We start from the raw sequence: 18,060 nt of genomic DNA on the forward strand, positions 1-18,060 counted from the left end.
CATGATCCTCCTGTCTCAGCCTCCCAAGTGCTGAGATTGCAAGTGAGCGCCACCACGCCCGGCTCCCATGAGACAGGTAAATAACCTACAAGAATGATCGCTCCGAAATCCCCAATTCTTGCTTCTGATGAAAGAGAAAAAAGCATTTCTTTAAAAAAAAAAAAAAAAGCCCATGGGCAGCTGGCACTGAGGGTAGAGGCAGAGGCAGTGGAGGCGGGAGAGGCGGGGGCCGGGCGGTGACATTTTGCGCATGTGGCCCCTTGGGGGCCACGCTCATCGGTCAGGATGACTGACAGCCTTAGTTTGGGATTGACTTAACCGCAGGGATTTGTCTGACAGCTTGTGTACGTGTCCTGTTGTGGGACTGGCAGGCAGCAGGGAAGAGAGCCGGGGGTCCCCCGCACCTGGAGGCGCAGGCTGGGGCTGGGGCGCCATGTGTCGCTCGCTGGGTGTCTTGGCTGGAGACTCAAAGCGGCCACAGTGTCCTCTGCGGCTTCTTCTCCGTGTCACCATGTTGTCCTCAGAACAATCGAATACAGGCTGACCTGGGGGCCCTTAGCATCTCCTGTCTACCAGGAAGAAGCCAAGCACGGGGTCCTTGACTGTTGTTGGTGGGATTTTCACAAAGGAACACTTTCTGGGTGTGTGTGTGTGTGTGTGTGTGTGTGTGTGAGAGAGAGAGAGAGAGAGAGAGAGAGAGAGAGAGAGAGACAGACAGACAGACAGACAGACAGACAGACAGACAGACACTGACTGGGAATTGGACCCAGGAATATTCTACCTCTGAACCACACCCCTAGCCCTTTTTATTTTTTATTTTGAAACAAGGTCTCACTAAATTGTCCAGACTGGCCTTGAACTTGCAATCTTCCTGCCTCTGCTTCCTGGATACAAGGCATGTGCCACCGCACCTGGGACGCTTTTCTGCAAATATATGAAGCACACCCAGTCTGGCAATTCTAGAAAAATTAAGGATAGTCTCTTCAATTAAAATAATTGTAGCCGGGCGAGGTACTGCACACTGTAATCCCAGAATTTGGAAGGCTGAGACAGGAGGATCGCAGGTTCATGGCCCGCCTCAGCAACTTAGTGAGGGCCTCTGAAACTTAATGAATCCCCAGCACCAAAAAAAAAAAAAAAAAAAGAAAAGAAAAAGAAGAAAACCGACTCACTGATGTTTGTTATTGCTATTAAAATGTTTCTTTAATTTTGGGTTTCTGATACATAAAAGTTGCCCACATTTCTGGGGTGCACTGTGATAATTCACCACGTCCACTGTACAATCAGATCACCATGGCTAGCACTTCTCTCTTCTTAAACCTTTAGCATTTCTTTCCTTTTTCTTTCTTTTTTGTGGTACTGGGGGTTGAACTCAGGGGCATTCTTCCTCTGAACTACATTCCCAGACCTTTTTTGCTTTTTATTTTGAAACAAGGTCCCACTGAGTTACTGTTAAGTGATGCGTGCAACCCAAGAGACAAGAGCCCGCAGAGGCGCGTCCCTCCGTGTCGGGCAAGCTTGCTGCCGGCGAGGTTGGCTGCGGGGCTCTCTGGCAGGAGAGCAGCCACGCCAGGGCAGCAAGAGAAGTTTTGTATGAGAGAGAGCAAGGGAGGAGGAGTGCCTGATCCTGGAGCAGCCGGACTCAGTGGCTCAGGGGTGGTGAGCACCCGGCCTTGTGGTCAGGGTTGGAATATTAACCCCTCGTGGCTGTTTTCTTTTTTTGGTAATTGCCCCTTAGAGTGGGTCCGACTGCCCCGCCTTATCATGGTGCAGCTGTCTTGTGAGACCCACGTAGCTGGAGTCGTGAAACCCACCAGGCCCCAGGTACCCTCTGACCTAACAGTTACCACGTGCTGGGCTCAGTCCCGCGAGCCTCCTGTTTCAGCCTCCCACGTGCTGGCACTACAGGCGTGCGCCCAGGCACCCAGCCATTGATCATGTCTTTCCAACTGCTTTCTTCCTTGACACATCAAAACAAAATTTGCACAGGGCTTTCAGCCTTGCGTGAGGCTTCATGGACCATCAGTTGCCTGACAAGCTGATCACAGCAGGTATTTGGCTTCTTTCTTTGTCTTGTTTGGTGTTCTGTTTGTTTTTGGTGGTACTGGGGGTGGAACCCAGGGGCCTTCTACCTCCAGGTTACACTCCCAGACCTATTTTATATTTTATTTGGAAACAGGGTCTCTCTAAGTTGCTGAGTCGCACAGGCTGGCCTCGAATCTGCAATCCTCCCCTCTCAGTCTCCCAAGTACTGGGGTTTCAGGTGAGTGTCACCACAGCCACAGCCGGAAGTGGTAATATTTATGCACCAATAGAAGACAACAGCAGGGAGCCGCGCAGAACCGTGGTTCATCAACGGTGGGCCACGGAGCACCGCCCAGTGGTATCAGGGCCAGCTCCGTTCATGGCACTGCACTCCGTGATGTTCACACACGGACAAAAGTCACCTCGCCACACGTTTCCCAGAATGCATCTCGTTGCTAAGTGACACGTGACCGCAGCATTAGGAAAATTTTCCATTTGCTATAGTTCTCTTTTAAAGTATTTCTCAGCCTCGCCGGGCGTGGTGGCGCACGCTTGTCATCCCCGCGCTTGGGAGGCGGAGACAGGAGGATCGCGCAGGTTCGAAGCCAGCCGCGCTGGCTTAGGAGACCCTGTTTCAAAAATATAAAATAGGTCTGGGAGCGTAGCCCGGAGGTAGAAGGGCTTCCAGGAACCCCAGTACCACCAAAAAATAAATAAATAAATAAATAAAAAAAATAAAGTATTTCTCAGCCGGGAGTGGCGGTGCACGCTTGTAATCCCAGCATATGGGAGGCTGAGACAGGAGGTTCGTGGCCAGCCCCAGCTACTTAGTGAGACCCTTACCAACTCAGTGAGATCCTGTTTCAAAATGGAGGATGAGAAATAGTGCTGGGTGTGCTGGGTAGAATGCCCCTGGGTTCCATCCCCAGTGCTGCAAAAAAAAAAAAATTATTTTTTCTCCACTTAAAAACAATCTTAGAGATGATTTGAGTAGCTCCTTCCTAGCCCTATTAGAAGAGCTATTTGTCATTGGATCTGCTGAATTCGCTTCTAAGGAAGCATACGCCTTCCAAACCAAAGTTCAGCAGCGGCAGGACATGGTAATGGACTTGGACCGCGTTCTCATAAATAAGTAATAAAGCGACAGCAAGCGGATGCGGAAGCAATTATTTCCCTTTTCACTTTTATTGGTTGGTTTATTGGTTTGAAGATTAAATCAATGAAGACTCTTGAAGATTAAGATAATTTCCAGTGGCACTTACTTAATATACACAATTTTCTGTTATAGTTATAGCATGCAAATACATTTTCTTCTCCTATGAAAACGGCACCAGGGACTCGGAACTTTTGGCAGAGATTCAGGAGCCGGTGTCACTGGCAAGGAGCCAGACCGGCGGCTGTAACTTCTGGCCAATGAAACCCGCACAGGTGATGTCTGCCCCTGCAGAGCTGCCCCAGCGGAGCCCCGCTGGATCCCACAGTCGGCAGCAGGCAGAGAGAATTCTAAGTCCTAAGAGATGGCAGAGCCCCCCTCTGGAAGGAGACAGGTCTCAGTCACCACGGAAGCTGCCCCCCTCCCCAATTCGTGTGAGAAAGAAACGAGATGTATTAAGCTGATGAACTGGGGTTGTCTGTTTCCGCAGACAGCCTGCGTGGCTGACAGAGGGATGAGGACTTGCCTTTGGGAAACTCTTCACCCTGCAGGGGCCCACACAAGCTTGCCTTACACGGGTGATTTGATGCCGTTTGGTACAGACCTACTCGAAGGCACATCGGCCACGCGAGCTGCTGGCATCTCCAGAGCCTTGCTCAAGGGATGCGCAGCTAAATGTCCACACTGAGCGCCGGGGGAAGAAACACACGCTACCTGGACTTTGTTCTGTTAACGTGGAGACACCCTTACAGTGTCATTGCAAGCAAATAGGTGCTATGCTGAGTCTGCGTTCCTCTACTCTTGAATCTATCTTGCCCTCTGCTCTTTTTTTTTTTTTTTTTTTGGTGGTACTGGGGTTCCTGGAAGCCCTTCTACCTCCAGGCTACACTCCCAGACCTATTTTATATTTCTATTTGGAAACAGGGTCTCTTAAGCCATCACAGCTGGCTTTGAACCTGCGCAATCCTCCTGTCTCCGCCTCCCAAGCACGGGGGTCACAAGCGTGCCCACCACGCCCGGCTTGCCCTCTACTCTTGAATCTACCTTGCCCTCTCAGTTGATTCATGATTTTCCTGACTTTCAACTTTTCACTCCAAGGTCTCCATCTTTGAAATTCAACACAAAGCAAGAAAAAGAATTCCTTTACAACATAGCATGCACACGTGCGTGTGTGTGTGTGTGCGCGCACGCATGTGTTTTGGAATTGGGGATTGAATCTCCAGGGGCTTTCTACCTCTGAGCTACACCCTCAGCCCTTTTTATTTTGAAACAGGGTTTTACCAAGTTGCTGAGGATGGCCTCAAACCCATGACCCTCCTGTCTCTGCTTCCCAAGTCCCGGGGTTACAGGTATGCACCACACGCCTGGCTGCTGAGTATTTTTTCACTGTAATGAACAGGCTGCAGCAAAGCTTCCACGTGGCTTCCACAGAGTCCAGAGGTGCTGCCCTTTGCCAGTGACATGGTCCCGCAGTCGCTGTTTCAATGGGTGGAGAGTTTACTCGGCAGGATACTGAGGTCTGTGCCCACTTTTGGCTGGATGTGAGCTCAGAGATTCAGGGACTGTGAGCTTCCTTGCTCAGGCCCTAATTTGTGGCTCAGAGCCTCACATTACCCACAGTCAATCATTTCCAGCCACAGGTAAGAAGAGTTCAATACGCTGGGCGTGGTGGTGCATGCCTATAACGTCAGTGCTTGGGAGGTCGGCACAGGGGGTCGCAGGCTGGAGGCCAGTTCATGGTAACTTGGTTACCGTGTTTCCTTGGTTACCCTGTTTACAAAGAAAAAAAGGACTGAAAAGATCTGGGGTGTAGTTCAGTGGTAGAAACTCCTGGGTTCAACCTCAGTGTCACACACACACACACACACACACACACACACACACACACAGAACAATTAACAAAATAATTATTTGTCTTTTGTGGATGCCTATATACTAGTTTAGCATCCATGCGGAAATGTAGCTGTAGGCTAAGTAGATGATAATGAAGATTCAGACCGGGCATGGTAATACATGCCTATAATCCCAGTACTTGGGAGGCTGAGACCGGAGGATCGCAGGTGTGAGGCAAACCTCAGCAATGTAGAAAGATCCTGTTTCAAAAATAAGAAAGGGCTGGAAGTGTAGCTGGAGGTAGAATGCCTCTGGGTTCAGTCCACAGTACTAACAAACACACAGACAGACAGGCAGACAAATAAATAGTAACAATTCAGTTAGGCACCATTGCTCAAGTTACAGTTGTGGGCCACTGATTCACCTGAAGGACTCAGCTCAAGGAATGAGGATTGGATGTCCCAAGCCTTGCGTTAGAGCCGGCAGAAATCAACAAGCCGCCCCTGGGGGGAACTTGAGGCTCTGGAAGAAGTGGAAGCTTCCATTAAAGAGCAGGAATAATCAGCCCCAAGAGTAAGGGGAACGGGAGAAAATGTCTGGGGCCAGTTTTTCTGAAAAGTTGCGGTTGCCAGCTCGAGAATCCACATGGCAATTTCTGTGAAAGGAAAGAAAAGGATTGCAAGCAGCAGCCCAGGAAACCTGAGAACAATGCCACTTGCCCCTCTTAGAAAAGAAACCAGAAGCTGGGAGTGGTGGTGCACGCTTGTAACCCCAGCATTTGGGAGGCTGAGACAGGAGGACCGCAGTTCATGGCCTGTCTCAGCTATTTAGTGAGGCCCCTTGCAACTCACTGAGACCCTATTCTAAATAAAGGATAAAAAATAGAGCTGGGGGTGTAGCTCAGAGGTAGAATGCCCCTGGGTTCCATCCCCAGTACTAGAGAAAGAAAGAAAGAAAGAAAGAAAGAAAGAAAGAAAGGGAGGGAGGGAGGGAGGAAGGAAGGAAAGAATAAAGTAAAGAAACCAGAAACTCCTGGGCATGGCCGGGCAGGAGAATGGCGCCGTGCTCTGGGAAGTCCTCAGCCCTGCCTCTCCGCCTTGCCAGGTCCAAGGACAGCACATCCTTGGCTGAGTCTACATGCACTGAGCAAGGTCATTTCCCTTGAGCAGAACTGGAAAACAGGAGCCAGTGCGCAGCCGCTTCTTCCCCAGGGTGCTTCCTCCATCCTAGCTGGTCTGCAGGAACGCTTGGGCATTCCAAAGAGATCACGCCCTCTTTTTCTGGGAGGAGAGTACTGGGGTTTGAACACAGGAGTCTTCTACTTCTGAGCTATAACCCCCATTATTTTATTTGTTTATTTATTTATTTACTTACTTTTTGTGGGGCATTCTACCTCTGAGTTACACCCCCAGCCCTATTTTTTATTCTTTATTTTGAAACAGAGTCTCACTAAGTTTCAGAGGGCCTCATTAAGTAGTGGAGGCTGGCGGTGAATTGCGGTCCTCCTGGCTCACCCTCCCAGATGCTGGGATGACAAGCATGCGCCACCACGCGCCCGGCTCCCAATTCGTTTTACTTTGAAACAGGATCTTGCTAAATTGCTAAGAGTTTCCCTAGGTTGCCAAGGATGGCCTTGTCCTTTGATCCTCCTGCCTTAGCCTCCCAAGTCCTGGGATTACAGGCATGTGTCCGGCTGTGAAGAAATCTCAATGTTCCCCAAACCAGATGGGGCAGTTCTTTTATTTTAAGGCACTGCAGTCGAGGTGTCGCTCTATTATTCTGCTCTTGAAGAAGCTCCGTCTCCACAGAGGTTCGCTCTCGGGGCCCAACGGCGCCCCTCCCCCCACTTTGCTCTGTGATTTTTGGTGATGGCCTTGGCTCTAAATCCACATTAATTTCTCTTGAAAAATACAGCAAAAGCTGAAGTTAAAGGCATTGATGGAAAGGCAATGAGGGACAGAGAGGGGGACTTTGTACACAGAGGCGCTGCAGGCCCTAGGATTGGTTTCTCTTTTGAGCAACTGCTGTTGCTTGAGTTTTCCAAGGAGCTCCTTCTGGTTTCCCCAAATATGGACCCCTTATGATGACTTGCAATGTCTTCAAGATAGACAAGGTCAAGTGATTGCAAAGTAGAAACAAAGAAAAATAAATAAATGTCCATTTAGCATTGGAAGTCCCCAGCTTGCAAGGATCATTGATATGCAAGCAAGAGCCCGTGTCCTTGCTGGAAGAGAATGGGTAGTCATTAAGCGTTCAATGAACCTTAGTTCAACAAGCCTATTTACTTCTATTAGCTATTAATGTTTCTAAAATTCCGTGCCAGAAAACAGTATTCCCTTTTTGGTAGAAAAAACAATTTTTAATTACTGATTACAGTTTTTCTCCCTCTTGAATCTCATGAGTTAAAGATTGCCGAGCAGCGAATGACACCGCTCTGACTTCCGATAGCTTTCACATCAGGAGAGAACTAGCTACAATAGCGAATAAATTTATCACTAGGTCTCAATTTATTCACAAAAGGTCCCAGCTGCTGCCCAATGCCAAAAAAGGGTGGAGACAGTTTTGTTCACAGGAGTGGATCTCTGGCTATTGAAAGAGCGTTTATGGGCATTATTAACAAGAAGAATCAGTCCAGGGAATAATACAATTATGAGCCATGGCTCCGATATTCAAGCACAAGCATTCAGAGGGTGATGTCGCAGCTAATCTGTGAGGCGGGTTTTGAGCCTGATGACATTTAACCTGGCGTAGAATTGTTGTTGTAAAAGGCAGGAACGGCTACCATGAATAGTGAAATCCCGAGGCACAGAACGCCTGGGCCGGCCAGAGTCGTGAAACTGAACACAGCCAGCCTGACCATGCCAAGTTACCATATGGGGGGGGGGGGCTGACACATTTATTAAAAATGTTTAAGACACGTCTCTAAAGAGGAAAAATTCTAGCAGACCAACACTTCTTCTGTGGATTTCTTAGCCAGTGACTTGCCGAGTTCACAGAGAAGAACTTTAATGATGATTCAAATATGGCATGAGCCGAGCGTGGTGGCGCGCGATTGTAATCCCCGCACTTGGGAGGCGGAGACAGGAAGATCGCGCAGTATCGAAGCCAGCCATGCTGGGTTAAGAGACCCTGTTCCCAAATAAAAATATTAAGAATAGATCTGGGAGTGTAGCCCAGAGGTAGAAGGGCTTCCAAGAACCCCAGTACCACCAAAAAAAAAAAAAAAAAAGAAGAAGAAGAAGAAGAAGAAGAAGAAGAAGAAGAAGAAGGAGAAGAAGAAGAAAAGAAAAGTGGAGCGTGAAGGTCGGCAGCTAATCTGAGCAACGGCATTCCTAGTGTATTTATTTGGAGTAGCGACTGCTGAGCTGCAGTGTTCTTGGCAAGCTTGCCCTGTTTACTGGGCCGTGATAGGTATTTAAAGCCCTGTCTTTGCACAGTGCAGGCCTGCATGTGGACAGCAGGATGGCTTTTGATCCATGGCTCCTTTCTGCTCTCTCTGGTCTGCCTGCCTGCTGCAGGGTCTGAGCCTTTGTTACTGTCATGCGATGCCCGCACTCTCTGGCCGCTCCCAAGTTCAGCCCCCTCGGGCGCTCTTGTCTGATGCCCTCAGGACACCTGGGAGAAAGGCCGCTGGGAATTCATCTTCCCTGAGCAATTTAAACATCCCTCTCTTTCCTGATCCCGGATCATTTCCCATGCCTGATTAGTTGGTTCACCAACCTTAAAATGACTGCGTTTGTAATCTGTGAGTAGGATCAATGACTTCAAACATTCAAGTTTCCGGCGTAGCTGGCTGCATGACGGACGTGTTAGCGCGAAGACCCTCCAATCCTGAGGATTTCTCCAAAACTGTGTTCTTTCCTGAAGAGCATGGAAGAAATGTATCCAATCCCCATTTCTTTCAGAAAGTCTCAACTCAGCTGCAGTAGTTCCCGGCATTCTTGACGTCCAGGGCTGTCGTTAGAACCTGAAGGTTTTCGTCCACCAAAATTAAAAGGGGAATCGGTGTCGTGTGTGGGGGGCACTGAGGATTGAACCCAGGGCCTTCTACCTCTGAGCTGTCTGGGGTCTCTTCTCCAAGGGCACTGGTTCCTTTCCTGAGGCCTCTGTAAGCTAGCCCCCTCCCCAAAGCCTATCTCCTATCACAATAGTGATTAGGTTCCAATATATGCATGGGCTATTACACATTCAGACCATATATCAACTTCTGTTTTTCTTTTCTTTTTGGATTTCTGCTCCTCTCTGGAGAACACACACTGAAGCCTAGTACTGTAATCCCAGTACTGAGATAGGAGGATTGCAGGTTCAAGGCCAGCATCAGCAACTTAGCAAGACTTTCAACAACCCAATGAGACTGTTTCAAATCAAAATATTTAAAAGGGCTGAGGGGCCGGGCGTGGTGGCTCACCCTTGTCATCCCAGCATTCGGGAGGCTGAAACCGGAGGATCGCAGTTTGCGGACAGCCTCAGCTACTTAGTGAGGCCCCCTGCAACTTAGTGAGAGCCTGTTTCAAAATAAAGAATAAAAATAGGGCAGGGGGTTGGCTCAGAGGTCAAATGCCCCTGGGTTCCATCCCTAGACCTACAAAAAAAAAAAAAGGCTGAGAGTGTAGCTCAGAGGTAGAGTGCCCCTAGGTTCACTCCCCAGCACCACAGAAGAAAGAAGGAGGAGAAGGAGGAGGAGGAGGAGAAGGAGGAGTAGGAGGAGGAGAAGGAGGAAGAAAAGGAGAAGGAGGAAGAAGAAGAAAAGGAGGAGGAGGAGGAGAAGGAGAAGGAGAAGGAAAAGAAGAAGGAGAAGGAGAAGAAGAAGAAGAAGAAGAAATAGAAGAAGAAGAAGAAAGAAGAAGAAGAAGAAGAAGAAGAAGAAGAAGAAGAAGAAGAAGAAGAAGAAGAAGAAGAAAAGGAGGAGGAGGAGGAGAAGGAGGAGGAGGAGGAGAAGGAGGAGAAGGAAGAGTAGGAAGAAGAGGAGGAAGAAGAAGAAAAGGAGAAGGAGGAGAAGAAGAAGAAGGAGGAGGAGGAGGAGGAGGAGGAGGAAGAAGAAGAAGGAAGAAGTAGAAGAAGCTCTCAGCAGACGCTGAATTTCCTGGCGCCTGAGTCATGGACTGCCAATCCTCTAAGACTGTGAGGCTGTTGGTAACTCCCCCGTCCAGAGCCATATATTTAAGTGCAGCAGAAACAAACTAAGGCTGGCAGCTGCTCAGCAGCTGCGGTCAGCTCGCAGTCAGCTCATGGTCAGCTCGTGGTCAGCTTGCGGTCAGCTGGAGGCTGGTGAGGTAGTGCGGCTTCATTCTCATCACTAGTGTGGACAGATGAGTGTGGGGCAGCAGGAGGAACTGGACCTCCAACAGGCAGGCTTCCCGGCCTGCAAAACAAGCCTCCAAGAACACCACGATCATGCGCGCCCACGAGCAGGTGCACTGGAGCTTCTGCCTACTTGACTTTGCTGCTATCCCGCTGACCAAAGCAAGTCTCACGGCCAACCCAGATTGATATCAGGGTGTTGGAGAAAGCACGGGTGCCTGGTCATTTGAACTTCAGACAGGAGTATCTCTCTAGTACTAGCGTGCCTCACTGAGGTTGTGTCAGTCAGGGCTCACCGGAGAGCTAGAACCTGCAGGGCGTATACAAGAAGAGCGTTGTCGTGGGCTTGGGTCCGCATGGTTATCAAGGCTGAGACGGTCCAGGATCTGTGTCTACAAACAAGAGAAGAGGAATGCCAGTGGTGTCATTCAGTGCCATGTAGAAGGCCTGAACATCAGGGATGGTCCTGACACTGGTGTCCATTCCAGTCTGAATTTGAGAGCTTGGCAACTAGCATCTCTGCTAGCCACAATCCAGAGAAGATGGATGGTCCAGGTCAACCAGCAGAGAATTTGCCCTTCTTGGCCTAATTTTTTTTCTTTTGGACTAAGGATTGAACCCAGGGGTATTCTACCCCCAAGCTACTCCCACGCCCAAACCTTTAAAACAGGATCTCACTAAGTTGCTGAGACTGGCCTCGAACCTGTGACCCTTCTGTCTCAGCTTCCCAAGTTCTGGGACTCTAGGCAGATGCCACGGTGCCGGGCTTCATCCACCTTTTTGTTCTATGTAGACTCTGAAATTTGGGTGGGGCTCATTCACACTCCAGAGGGCCATCTGCTTTGCCCCACCCGCAATTCAAACACTGATCTCTTCCCAAAAGACTCTCCCAGGCAGACCTGGAAACCATGGCGTAGCAGCTATCTGGGCATCCCTTAGTCCAGTCAAGCTGACATAAAATTGATCATCCCAGATGTCTTCCCTGACCACCTTCCTATCCCATTTTTCTGGACCTCCCAGACAGAACACAATTCTTTTCTTCTTGGTGCTTTTTTACTACCAGTAACCAGATAGTCATGTGTTTGCTTATTAGTTTATTTTTGTCTTCTCTTCCAAAATGGTAAGCCCCAGAAGCATTTGAGCCTAATATTACAAGCAAGGCCTGGCATTCTATCAACACGTGTGGAATAAACGCATGCAGAGGCTAAGAGACAGCACCCAGTCACGACTGCACGTGTGTGGCTGGCCTGCATCACGGGCTCAGTCAGGCTCAGACTCCTCACCCGGACCTTGGTCCTCCAGGTCCTACCCATGGAAGCGTCGTGTGGCGCTATAAGTGCCCCCCAAACCCAGGTGACATCATGAATACTCCAGCCCCCTCGTGTGGTTTGTTAAAAGGCTGGCGATCCCTTCAATGCATCTAATGTGCCACGACTTACTTCTTCACTTCTTCCATATGATCATGTGAGTCCGTGGACGTGTTTTTCTATAAATTCCCACTACGCAGACGCACAGGGGCCAGTACTTCAGTTTTTAGGGGGGGCCTTCTGTGCATCGGCCGCCTCCGCGACACGCGCGTCACTCGTGGGACCTCACGGTTCTGAGGACTGAAGCAGCTGCTTTTGCCTCATAATTTATTGACCTACTGTGTGCGTCGCAAGTGGGACTTAAATATAACCATCTGGGGCGACTTTTTGACAAAATCAGATTTTTAATCTTACATTTGACAGAAGCTTCTGGCGTGTTTTTCTGGTACTTACGACTATATGTGTCTGTGTATCTACCTGCCTGCCTATTAATCTGTGTCTGGAGAGAAAAGAACACCTTCACGAGATGTTTGGATTGTTACGTTAAAAACCCACATTCCATTACCATGGTAAATGTTAATGAGAGTTTGGAGCAGCCAAGATTGTGAAACAAATCTTTCTTTTCTATATTATGGTAGCTAACATGTTAGCATTTTAAAAACTTTTTTTATTTTATTTTTTTATTGGTGCGTTGTATTTATATATCATAGTGAGGTAAAAAACTTGTGTAGACATAAATGCACCCATCACCCGGCCATCCCCCGCCCAGTCCCCACCCCACTCCCTCCCCGTCCCTCCCTCCCATGCTTGGCTTAGTGGTTGACTACGATATGAATACGTACATCATGCCTCCTCCCATCCCCACAGTTAGGTTGTCTTATTTGCTCCTCTGTAGGATTCTTTTTCACCTGGAGTTCCTCCTATGACCCCATCCACCCTAGCTTTCACATATTAGGGAAGCATCCGATTCCTTACTTTTTGTGACTGACTAATCTCGCTTAGCATAATGTCATCAATATCCATCCATTTCCCATTAAGTGCTGCAATTGAGTTTTTTTTTTTATGGCTGAGTAAAATTCCATATTAGCATTTAAATTTCTCAATATTTGAACTTAATTTTTAAAATTTTGACACGGAAATAAGAAAAATTGGAGAAATATCTAAAAGATTAATTATTAAACATGTAACTGGCATTTCATGAAAAATCAGACAGAGGATATCAATTCTTAAAAGTTATTCCCAGGAATCATGTAAAACAGGTGGAAATATTAGCCAGAAAATATTGAAAACAATAATGTATTGAATTGTTAAATTCTAAACCTGAATTTCAATAAGATTTGAAGCTTAAAAAGGAGAGAGAGAGAGAGAGAGAGAGAGAGAGAGAGAGAGAGAGAGAAGAAAGGAAGGCAGGTGGGCGAAAAATGTTATAGTTCCTATGAAGGCCCAAATGGAAGGTTAAAAAGATTAAGCCTATGAAAGGCCACTTTTACAAAAAATAAAAAGGCTGCCAAAGACTAAGGAGAGAGGGTTGTGTTGGAAAACTACCCTCAGTGCAAAGTTCTTTCTGTAACTTTAAAATAAATATTAAGTGGTTTTGGCCAAACCATTATTAACCTCAAAAGATCAGTCATTTCGGATTGGCCCAGTATTCCCCCAGGCCTTCTTTTTTACGCGCCTTTATTGGTGCGCTGTATTTCTGCAGCCTGGGAAGGTTCAAGCGTCACACCCACACATGCTCCTGTGTGCTCTCCACAGCCCAGCATGCCCCTTCCTCCCGACCCACAAGTCACGGTGACAGTGGTAGCAAGTCCTCAACGTATTACCACAGTATTATTTGAACGATTTCCTTCTTCAGTCTCTCCTCTTCCCCTCCCTAACTCCCTTGTCCAACCCCGTTTCACCATCCTACAGGACTCCCTTCTTTTCTTCCCTTCCTCCCTCTCTTTCTTTTTTCTATTTTCGCGGTACTAGAGATCGAACCCAGGGGCATTCTATCTTTGAGCTACATCCTCAGCCCTCTTTATTTTATAACTTGGAAACAGGGCCTCACTAAATTGCTGAGGCTGGCTTTGAACCTGTAATCCTCCTGTCTTAGCCTCCCAAGTACTGGGATTACAAGCATGTGCCACCACGCCTGGCTCTCTGCATTCTTGAAAAACCCTCAGGTTTCCTATTTCCTCTCCATCTTCCACATGTGATAGACAACATGTGACCCTTGGCGTTCTGAGACTGGCTGATCTTACTTAACATATTTTCTAGTTTCCTACATTTGCCTGCAAATGCCATAATTTCATTCTTCTTTATGGCTGAGTAGAATTTCATTGTGTGTATAGCATATTTTCTTTATATGTCCATCTGTTGATGGACATCTGGTTGGCCCTATAATTTGGCTATTGTGAATTGAGCCGCTATAATCATGGATATACATCACTCTAGTATGGTGTGTGTGTGTGTGTGTGTGTGTGTGTGTGTGTGTGTGTGTGTGTGTGGTGCTGGGGATTGATATCAAGGGCATTCTACCTCTGAGCTATATACACCCCCAGCCCTATTTTTTATTCTTTATTTTGAAACAGGTTCTCACTAAGTTTCAGAGGGCCTCACTAAATAGCAGAGGCTGGCCACAAAGCCCCTATCCTCCTCCTATCTCATGCTCCCAAGTACTGGGATTACAAGTGTGCGCCACCAGCCTGACTTCATCACTATAGTGTTCTGACTTTAATTCTTTTTTTTTTTTTTGTGGGTCTGGGGATGAACCCAGAGGCATTTGACCTCTGAGCTACATGCCCTGCCCAATTTTTTATTCTTTATTTTGAAACCGGGTCTCACTGAGTTGCGGAGGGCCTCACTAAGTAGCTGAGGCTGTCCGCGAACCGCGATCCTCCTGTCTCAGCCTCCCGAATGCTAAAATTACAAGCGTGCGCCACGATGCCCGGCTTATTCTTTATTTTGAAACAGGGTCTCACTGAGTTGCAGAGGGCCTCGCTAAGAAGCTGAGGCTGTCCGTGAACCGCGATCCTCAGGTCTCAGCCTCCCAAATGCTGGGATTAAAAGCGTGCCCACCACGCCCGGCTGACTTTAATTCTCTTGGAAAGGTGCTGAGGAGTGGTATAGCTGGGCCATATGGTGATTCCATCCCCAGTCTTTTAAGGAACCTCAACATTGGTTTCTCTAGTGGTTGTACTCACTTACCATCGAACCAACAGTGTATATGACTTCCTATTTCCTCACACCTTCACCAGCATATCCTGTTCCTTCACAAGCATATCCTGTTCTTGATGATTGCCATTCTGAGAAAAAAATCTTTAGCTTTGAAAAGTTTGCCTAAGCAAACTTTTGGGTTTCTTTTTAATCATGGAATAAAATTCCAAAGACTGAAGCCAGAGCATTGGTATTTCTGCTACAAGTTTAGAAATTGACAGGAAAGACTTCCGGGAAGATGGCGACGGAGGAAAGCGGCACTTACAAGTCCCGCTAACAATCCAACTCTACTACCTCAAAACCAGCGCCTTTCAGAGCCAGAAAACACCACAGCAAAGAAATAAAAACGGTAAATACAAGGGACAGAGAAAAGGGGCTGGAAAAACAAGACAACGGAAAAAAACCAGCCCAAAGTGCCGCGCCCGCGCGGCGCAGAGTGGCCGGAGCAGCCGGAGCGGCCAGAGCCGCAGCGCGGATTGGGGGGAGCCGCGGAGCGGAGCGGCCTGAGCAGCCGGAGCAGCCAGAGCCGCGGCGCGGAACGGCTGGAGCGGCCAGAGTGGCCAGACCCGCGGTACAGAGCAGCTGGAGTCGCGGTTCCGAGCAGCTGAGCAGAGCGGCCAAAGCAGCCGAGCGGAGCGGCCAGAACAGCCGGAGCAGTCAGAGCTGCAGCGCGGATTGGCTGAAGCTGCGGCGCGGAGTGGCCGGAGCCGCGGAGTGGAGCGGCCGGAGCAGCCGGAGCAGAGTGGCCAGAACAGCCGGAGCAGCCAGAGCCGTGTCACGGAACGGCCGGAGCGGCCGGAGTGGCCAGACCCACGGTGCAGAGCAGCCAGAGCCGCGGTGCAGAGCGACCGGAGCGGCCAGAACTGTGGTGCAGAGCAGCCAGAGCCGCAGCGCAGAGCGGCCGGAGCGGCGCGGCCTACATCTCCCCTAGCAACACCAGGCTCCAGAGAGGAGGGAGACTCAAAACAGAGCTCAAATCCAGAGAGGAGGTACTCTGGCCTCGCGGCCTAGGATGCAGAAGCAGCGTCTTATTGCTGGCGGCAGCGGCGAGTTCACCGGACGGCCCTAGACCAACCCACTCAACCAGCCACCAGGTGCCTGAGAGGAGGGGTGGACAGCGAGCCGAGGGGAGCAGGTGCTGAACAGCCGGGCGGCAGTCAGCAGTTTTGTTGGTGCAGGGAACATCTAAAGCTCCCAAGGGCTGGGCGCAGCACAACTGGCAAGGACTCAGAGCAGAGTTCAAAACCAGAGAAGAAATACGCCGCATCACGGCCGAGGGCGTGGCAGTGGTGCCATATTGCCAGTGGCGGCAGCAGCGAATCCACCGAGTTCACTACAGCTCCATCAGCGCACTCAACAACCGTGAGTCAAATTGCGGCCCCTAGGGGAGAAATCCCAGTACTGCACTCCCAGGGACTTGCGCAGATAGTCTCCCTGGGTCGGAGATTTTAGCAGTGCAGCCCAGTGGGGGAGTGGCAGTGGCAGAGATATCATACCATAGTCACAACTCCCCACTGGAGAACGCCCAACTTGGCACCCCCCACGGTCTAAGCAGCCTTGATTGACTCCCTGGGTCTGAGACTTTGTGATACAACACAGTAAAGGAGTAGTGGTGACTGAGATACCATAGATTAGAGATCCAGAGCATCTTAAGTAAACTCGTAGTGACTCAGGGAAGAACCCAGAGAAGGCACAAACTTCCAAAATCATGGGAAAGAGAAATAACAATGGAGCAGTGAATGCCAACAACACCACAACATCAGAATCTGAAAACACAGAAACCCAAAGATCTCTAGAAGATCAAATTAGGAAAATAACTTTAGAAATAATAGAGGACTTTCGAAAAGAATTTAGAGAGAGTCAAAAAGAGATAAAGGATGCAATTAATGAAGTAAAGGCCTCAATTCAAAGTATAAACAACAGATTAGACCACATGGAGAATAGAATCTCGCTTCTTGAAGATGATCATTGTAAAAATGAACGCATAGTTTCTAATTTAGAAAAAAAAACCCGACAGCAGGAATCTGACATTGAAGAAATATGGGCCCATTTTAAGAGAGCTAACCTAAGAATAATTGGAATAGAGGAGGGAAAAGAAGGTGAAACCAAAGGGATCAACAATCTCTTCAAGGAAGTAATAGCAGAAAATTTTCCAAACATAGAGCAAGAGGTCGATACACAGGTCCAGGAAACTTATAGAACTCCCTTTAGACAGGATCAGAGAAGAGGATCCCCATGCCACATAATTGTCAAAATGACTAATGTGGAAGCCAAGGAGAGAATCTTAAAGGCAACAAAAACAAAAGGCCATGTGACATACAGAGGCAAACCAATTAGAATCACTCCAGACTTCCCAAACCAAGTTATGAAAGCCAGAAGGGCTTGGAGTAACATATTCCAAACTCTGAAAGAAAACAACTTCCAGCCAAAAATTTCCTACCCAGCAAAACTATCCATCAAATTAGATGGGGAAATAAGAAGCTTCCATGACAAACAGCAACTGAAGGAATTTATGTCTTCAAAACCAGCGCTAGAGAAAATACTCAAGGAGATTAACTGCAAAGAGGAAATGGGTAATTCACGCCAGAACCAAAGAAACAAGAATTCCCATCCAGCAGACAACTAAGCAAAGAAGAATAAACAGTATCTCAAACAAAAATAAGATCGTAACATGTTGGGAATTAAAAATTATCTCTCTATAATCACACTGAATGTAAACGGCCTCAACTCCCCAATAAAAAGACATAAAGTGGCAAAATGGATTAAAAGCCAGAATTCATCCATCTGCTGCTTACAAGAAACACACCTCACAAGTAAAGATAGGAACAAACTCAAGGTAAAGGGCTGGAGCAAGGTAATCCATGCTAATGGTACTCGAAGACAAGCAGGAGTAGCAACTATGATATCAGACAAGTTAGACTTCAAACCCAAACTTATTAGAAGAGACAAAGAAGGTCACATTTTACTGGTAAAAGGAATAGTCCAGCAAGAGGAAATAACAATAATCAACATCTATGCCCCAAACATAGGGGCAGCTACTTTCATAAATCAAACTCTTTGTGACACGAAGCCACACATAAATCCCAACACAATAATACTGGGAGACTTCAACACACCTCTCACAATACTAGACCGATCTTCCAGACAAAGGGTCAGTAAAGATGTCTCAGAACTAAAGAACACCATTAACCAAATGGACCTTTTGGACACATATAGAATATTTCACCCAACCACAGCAGAGTT

The sequence above is a fragment of the Muscardinus avellanarius genome, assembly GCF_963383645.1.
Source record: "Muscardinus avellanarius genome assembly, chromosome: 19".
Classification (NCBI taxonomy): domain Eukaryota; kingdom Metazoa; phylum Chordata; class Mammalia; order Rodentia; family Gliridae; genus Muscardinus; species Muscardinus avellanarius.